Genomic DNA, 8074 nt, shown 5'->3' on the forward strand with positions numbered 1-8074 from the left:
ACTGGAGCACCGCCATGTGGCACCGCACTGTCTTAATTAAAGCAAAAAGGCTAACATCACAAAGAAGGACCATTAATAGTGATAGAGTACTTATCCCTTCTAGTAGATTTTCAGCAGGCAGTAGACAGCAGCATGGGGTGCTCCAGGGGGCAAAAAAGATGTGGCTCCCTGATGTGGAGCCACATCTTTTTTGCCCCCTGGAGCACCCCATGCTGCTGTCTACTGCCTGCTGAAAATCTACTAGAAGGGATAAGTACTCTATCACTATTAATGGTCCTTCTTTGTGATGTTAGCCTTTTTGCTTTAATTCAGACAGTGCGGTGCCACATGGCGGTGCTCCAGTTATTTTGGTTTTTCTTTGTTTTTGTTGGTCTGACCGTGAGTATGGATCAATTCCTGATGCGGTCATTTGATTGAAAAACCATTGTTGTCGTTTTTTCATTAAGGCAACTTATTCATCTATACACTGTGTGTTTATCATAATTTATCACAATGTCATTGGTCTCCTGATGAACCATATTCTTGAGGGGAAACGCGCCGAGACCCGGTTTCAGAGCGCCATTTTTGTAGCTATCTGTATAAGTTGTGACTCTGTCTCTAAATATCCAGATATCTTCCTTTATTGTCTGATAGGACACTATATTTGTTTGTATAGTAGATATCTCAGGACCCGGACATCCATATGGGTCTTTTTTTGAGATTAGGGCTTTTCAAGGACAATTAGGTTAGGTACGGGGACGGAGTGTTCCCACCATCAGGGTTCATCTCCGGGCTAAGAAAAACACAGGGACATCACAGGGATACATTTAGTGACCCATCTGTGTCTGGCCCTGCCATATCACCACATTGGCCCCTCCCTGACCTGGTCCTTGTAATGGCTCTATTTTGTCTGTGTATGTCTTCTGTTTGTCTATCAGTCCGCAAGTGAGGGATAATGTGTTCATTTTAGCCGATTTTGATTAAAAGTTATATTTTAGGTACGGTAGTTGGCTTCTGTGACAGACATTTTCATGTCCCTCACTTATATCTTCTCGAAGTATAGGCTTTAAACAGGACATTAAATAAAGGCAAACCACTCTCTGGTTTTGACGATTATTTCTAAACAGACTGTAACCCGGTATGTTAACCGCCCAGTCATAGCTATCATCCAGCCATATCTCAGTTATTCCCACTATGTCATAGTCCTCCTCACACATCCCTAATTCCAGTTCCCCAGTTTTATTAGTCAGGCTTCTGGCATTAGCATACATACGGTAAAATTGAGAGGTTTATGTATATTTTTTATCCTACACCTTTCCTTATGAACTGTTCTAGTCGCTCCTTCCATTCCTCCCCCAGTTCCATTACCTTGCCCTAGGTCTCTATCTGCACTATATTCCCCTCCTATAATGTAATTACCCTCCCCCCAGTCCCTAGTTTACACACTCCTTCAACCTTCTAGTCATCTTCTTTTCCAAAACAGATGCACCTTCCTCACTGAGGTGCAGCCCATCCCTACAATAGAACCTGTAGCCGACAGAGAAGTCAGCCTAGTTCTCCTGGAATCGAAACCCCTCCTTTCTACACCAGTTCTTGACCCATTTGTTAACCTCCCTATTCTCCCGCTGCCTTTCTTGAGTGGCTTGTGGTACAGGTAGCATTTTGGAAAACACTAGCTTTGAGGTCCTTGCCCTAAGCTTGTTACCTAAATCCCTAAAATCATTACTTGCCAAGGTCGTAGAAGATGTTTGACTAACTTAATCCCTTTGCTACCTCCAATATCTGGTACAATCATTATATTGATGATCTACTCATAAAAAAAGGTATGATGGGACCGTGCCAGATGTGGAAGTCCATTTCAATTCTATCCCATGTACGCCCATCTTGTCTCCAGAGGTGGGATTCAAATTTTTAACCACAGATTCCCTACTCAACAGCGGACACGCTGCGTCACGACACATGTTTACATATACATACAACATATATATGCAACACATATACACATAAATACACCATATACATGGTACACATACATAAATACACTATATATACACTACACATATACCACCCAACTAAGGAGCTAAACTATCAGTGATGCGCAAAGCAATGGAAGTGAACATCTCCAGCTGCACTGCCGCCTCCAGAGCACTGGATCGGGACTCAGCCGGTAATGCGGTTTTCCGATCCAGTTGTAATTTTAACAACCGGATCTGGAGAACTGGAGGGTACATGCCTGGCTGTCACACTAAAGAGTTAATTAAAAACATTCCTGTAGGTGAATTTATAGGGGCCAGGTGTAATTGTTCGACTGACATTGCATATGAAAAAGAATCTAACAATATTTTTCTGAAGTTAAAGGAGTTGTCTCACTTCAGAAAATAGCATTTATCATGTGGACTAAGTTAATACAAGGCACTTCCTAATGTATTGTGTTTGTCCATATTGCCTCTTTTTTTTCATCACATTATACAATGCTCATAGCCATGGTTACAACCACTCTGCAATCCAGCAGCAGTGGCTGTGCTTGTACACTGGAATAAAAAGCACTATGAGTACTCCGGCCATCCCGGCCACCACAGAGGCCAATACAGTTTCTTATATTTTATCAGACCACGTTTTATTAATTAGTAATCAATGTAGAAATCACGGTAAGGGTGGCCGAACACATTCAATAGCTATCAACTGAACCTTTGAGGATAGGGCCTCTGCCTTGGTAAGATAAGTACTAAAGATATTAACCTTTCTTTTCAGGGAAAGTGCTTGTACATTGTATTCTGGGGAAAAGCCGCTCTGCCACATTGGTCCTGGCCTACCTTATGATCTATCAAGGCTATTCCCTAGTAGATGCCATCCGTCATGTCTCTGAGCATCGTTGTATTGCTCCGAACCGAGGATTCCTGAAGCAATTGCAACAGCTCGAGATGGAATTGCACCATTCATTTTGGAGGTGCTCTATGCTTTAATATGAAATACCGTGGCAAAAAGCAAAACAGAAGTCTACAATTATTCTAGTTAATGTGTATTTAGGACACAATGATTTATAAAAAGCTGTAACAAAATCTGATTCAAGCTTCTTACATGTGTGGACTATTTTTTTCTTTTAAATTAAGCAAAATGTTAAATTTATTTGAATTTTTGCATAATAGAATGTCTCCTCCATATATTTGTCCAATATTCAGTCAGCTCTCATAAGAAGTCCTACTGTAGAGTGGTACATTTGTCAATTTGTCAATTTCACAGAATGTCCAACAAAAATATTTACTATATGAATATACTAAATAAAATATTATGAATACATTTGGCTTTGGAAATACAATATTTCTTATAGATTAAAAAATAAAACAATTTCAGATAGGTTCACATTTTGGCTGCAGAAACAACCCCATTAAGGCCTCATGCACACGACCGTATTTTTTTGCGGTCCGCAAAACGGGGTTCCGTTTTTCCGTGATCCGTGACCGTTTTTTCATCCGTGGGTCTTCCTTGATTTTTGGAGGATCCACGGACATGAAAAAAAAGTCGTTTTAGTGTCCGCCTGGCCGTGCGGAGCCAAACGGATCCGTCCTGAATTACAATGCAAGTCAATGGGGACGGATCCGTTTGACGTTGACACAATATGGTGCAATTTCAAACGGATCCGTCCCCCATTGACTTTCAATGTAAAGTCAGGAGTTAATATACCATCGGATCGGAGTTTTCTCCAATCCGATGGTATATTTTAACTTGAAGCGTCCCCATCACCATGGGAACGCCTCTATGTTAGAATATACCGTCGGATTTGAGTTACATCGTGAAACTCAAATCCGAAAGTATATTCTAACACAGAGGCGTTCCCATGGTGATGGGGACGCTTCAGGTTAGAATATACTGAAAGAACTGTGTACATGACTGCCCCCTGCTGCCTGGAAGATGCTGCCAGGCAGCAGGGGGCAGCCCCCCCCTGTAGTTAACACATTGGTGGCCAGTGTGGCTGCCCCCCCCCTCCCTCCCCTGTAGTTAACTCATTGGTGGCCAGTGCGGCCGCCCCCCCTCCTCCCCTGTAGTTAACTCATTGGTGGCCAGTGCGGCCGGCCCCCCTCCCTCCCCTGTAGTTAACTCGTTGGTGGCCAGTGGGCCCCCCCCCCCCCCCCCCCCCCCTCCTAATTAAAATCCCCCCCTATCATTGGTGGCAGCGGAGTGTACCGATCGGAGTCCCAGTTTAATCGCTGGGGCTCCGATCGGTAACCATGGCAACCAGGACGCTACTGCAGTCCCGGTTGCCATGGTTACTTAGCAATTTGTAGAACCATTATACTTACCTGCGAGCTGCGATGTCTGCGTCCGGTCGGGAGCTCCTCCTACTGGTAAGTGACAGGTCCGGCCGGGAGCTCCTCCTACTGGTAAGTGACATGACCTGTCACTTACCAGTAGGAGGAGCTCTCGGCCGGACCTGTCACTTACCAGTAGGAGGAGCTCCCGACCGGACGCAGACATCGCAGCTCGCAGGTAAGTATAATGGTTCTACAAATTGCTAAGTAACCATGGCAACCGGGACTGCAGTAGCGTCCTGGTTGCCATGGTTACCGATCGGAGCCCCAGCGATTAAACTGGGACTCCGATCGGTACACTCCGCTGCCACCAATGATAGGGGGGAGATTTTAATTAGGAGGGGGAGGGAGGGGAGAAGGCCCACTGGCCACCAACGAGTTAACTACAGGGGAGGGAGGGGGGGGCGGCCACACTGGCCACCAATGTGTTAACTACAGGGGGGGGGCTGCCCCCTGCTGCCTGGCAGCACCTTCCAGGCAGCAGGGGGCAGTCATGTACACACTTCTGTTAGTATATTCTAACCTGAAGCGTCCCCATCACCATGGGAACGCCTCTGTGTTAGAATATGCTGTCGGTTCTGAGTTTTCACGAAGTGAAAACTCAGCTATGAAAAAGCTTTTATGCAGACGGATCTTCGGATCCGTCTGTATAAAAACTAACCTACGGCCACTGATCACGGACACGGATGCCAATCTTGTGTGCATCCGTGTTCTTTCACGGACCCATTGACTTGAATGGGTCCGTGAACCGTTGGCCGTGAAAAAAATAGGACAGGTCATATTTTTTTCACGGCCAGGAAACACGGATCACGGATGCGGCTGCAAAACGGTGCATTTTCTGATTTTTCCACGGACCCATTGAAAGTCAATGGGTCCACGAAAAAAAACTGAAAACGGCACAACGGCCACGGGTGCACACAACGGTCGTGTGCATGAGGCCTAAGAGTTATGAAAAAACTAATCTTCTGAATTACATGATAAAGTTGGAGGAACTGAGCTCTGTGATATACAGACTAGATTTATATAATTTGGACTAGGATTTCTGAGCAAAAGCATAGTAAATCCTAACAGAACTCCTAAGAGTACAACCACATGGCATTGTCGACGCGTGACTGTGACACAGCCATGCTGCGTTCGAGTACCGTGCAGCCGAATGTGTCGCAGTGGGCTCTAAAGTTGGTCGGTACTTTAAATGCCCATGTGGGATTTTCAATACTATTCACAATAAAGACTCAGGGCGGCCGTTCAGTACTATAAGGCAGCACTGCACTGTCACAAACGCCACATGACCACATTGTGTGTTTGTACTAGGGTTGGGCGATCTAAAAAATTTTCCCACAATAACGATATTAAGAAATTTATTGCGATAACGATATATATCGCGATAAATACCCATTTAGCAGAAAAAAAACACTTGGGGCCAAAAGGAGACGTTACACTGTATGGGGCAGCCACAAGGAGACGTTACACTGTATGGGGCAGCCACATGGAGACGTTACACTGTGTGGGGCAGCCACATGGAGACGTTACACTGTATGGGGCAACCTCAAGGAGACGTTGCACTGTATGGGGCAGCCGCAAGGAGACGTTGCACTGTATGGGGCAGCCACAAGGAGACGTTGCACTGTATGGGGCAGCCACAAGGAGACGTTTTAATGTATGGGGCGGTGGGTCACAAGAATACTTATACTGTATGGGGCGGTGGGCCAGAAGAAGTCATTATACTGTATGGGGCACTGGGGCAGTCACAAGGAGATGTTTTACTGTATGGGGCGGTGGGCCAGAAGAAGACATTATACTGTATGGGGCGGTGGGCCACAAGGAGACGTTATACTGTATGGGGCGGTGAGCCACAAGGAGACGTTATACTGTATGGGTCGGTGTGTGGTAGTGTCTCTCCTCCCTGACAGCAGCGCTGTCCAATCACAGCGCAGAGCTCAGAGCCAGGGAGGTTTTTTTTCTCCCTGGCTCTGAGCTCTGCGCTGTGATTGGACAGCGCTGCTGTCAGGGAGAAGGAGAGACACTGGCGTCTCCTCCTACTTGCACCGAATGTTGAGAAATTACCGGGGGCCCCAACGCACGAACGGAGCGGCACCCAGGAATAATAGTAAGTGCACTTAGATCCATGGGCGCCGCTCTATGCAGCCTGCTACTAAGTTCATATTCTTTGGACCCATCAAAGGTCCTCTTTAATGTTTGTACAAAGTCTTGGTAAAGTTGCCATCACAGGTTTAAATAAAGTGAAGAAAAAAAAAAAAAAGCCTGCTTGTCCCTGCAGCCAGGTTCAGCCCTTCGCGTGCTAGTAGTAATGCAGGAGGCAGAGGCCAGTGACCGGAGAACATAAGCAGGTGGAATCGGACATTTTAGAAGTAGGTCAGCACACATGCGACCACTCCTATGACATCATTAAATACTGCGTTTTTTTGGAAACGGTGATATCGCCGTGTTTTAATATCACGGTATATCGTGGATACCGGTATATCGCTCAACCCTAGTTTGTACCTGAAGAAAAGGGGAGAGTCTTCTTTAATTCCTCCTACCCAGGGTCCCTGAATATGAGAGAAGGCTGATAATCAGCTGTATGATCAGAGTTAGACCTAGTTCACACAGGGCCGATTCTAGCTCTTCTGCTGCCTAAGGCAAAAATTTTAATGGCGCCCCCTCTCATTAAAAATAATATGAAAGCCAAGTAGACACCGGACTCCGAGACTGTCCTGCCAGATCTGGGGCCGTAGAAGTACAGATAATGATGTTGATATCACCTGCAGTCCTACGTAACACCACAAGTAACACAGTGATAAATCTCTGAGTACAGATACTATAGTAAATGTTAACTGCAGTCCTATGTAACAGCACAGATAACACAGTGATTGCTATATGAGTACAGTAGTGTTACCTGAAGTCCTATGTAAAACCACAGATAACACTAGTGCTGTTAATGTGGTAGTGTTATCTGCAGTCCCATGTAAAACCACAGATAACACTAGTTCAGATCATGTGGTAGTGTTACCTACTTCCTTAGGGTGCCTCTTCCATGTGACTCCATTCTTGTGTTCCTTCTTCTTACCCTGCACAGAACGTCCTGATGCAACTGCGTCAAGACATAGGAACACGTAGGGACAGTTTCATAAAGTGACAGACACACACAGGGACAGACACACACACACAGAGGGACAGATACACAGAGAAACAGACACATCTGTGCCCCTTCACAGTGGTAATACCCTTTTTGTGCCCCTTTCACAGTTGTAATGCACTCTGTGGCCCCTTCACAGTAGTAATGCCCATTGTGCCCCCTTCACAGTATTAATGCCCACTCTATGCCCCCATAATAGTTATGCCCTCTCACAGTAGTTATGCCCTCTTTGGATCCCCTTTACATTAGTAATGCCCAGTGTGCCCTCTTCATAGTAATAATGCCCATTGTGCCCCCTTCATAGTAATAATGCCTATTGTGCCCCCTTCACAGTAGTAAAGCCCTCTGTGCCCCCTTTACAGTAGTAATGCCCTCTGTGCACTTTTATAGTAATAATGCCCTCTGTGCTCCTTTATAGTAGTAATGGCTTCTGTGCCCCCTTTATAGTAGTAATGCCCTCTGTGCCCCTTTATAGTAGCGATGCCCTCTGTGCCCCTTTATAGTAGTCATGCCCTCTGTGTGCTTTTATAGTAGTAATGCCCTCTAGGCCCCTTTATAGTAGTAATGCCCTCTATGCCCCCTTTATATAAAGCAATACCCTCTGTGCCCCATTATAGTAGCAATGCCCTCTGTGCCCCTTTATAGTAACAAT

Source organism: Bufo bufo, unplaced genomic scaffold, assembly GCF_905171765.1.
Source record: "Bufo bufo unplaced genomic scaffold, aBufBuf1.1, whole genome shotgun sequence".
Taxonomy (NCBI): Eukaryota; Metazoa; Chordata; class Amphibia; order Anura; family Bufonidae; genus Bufo; species Bufo bufo.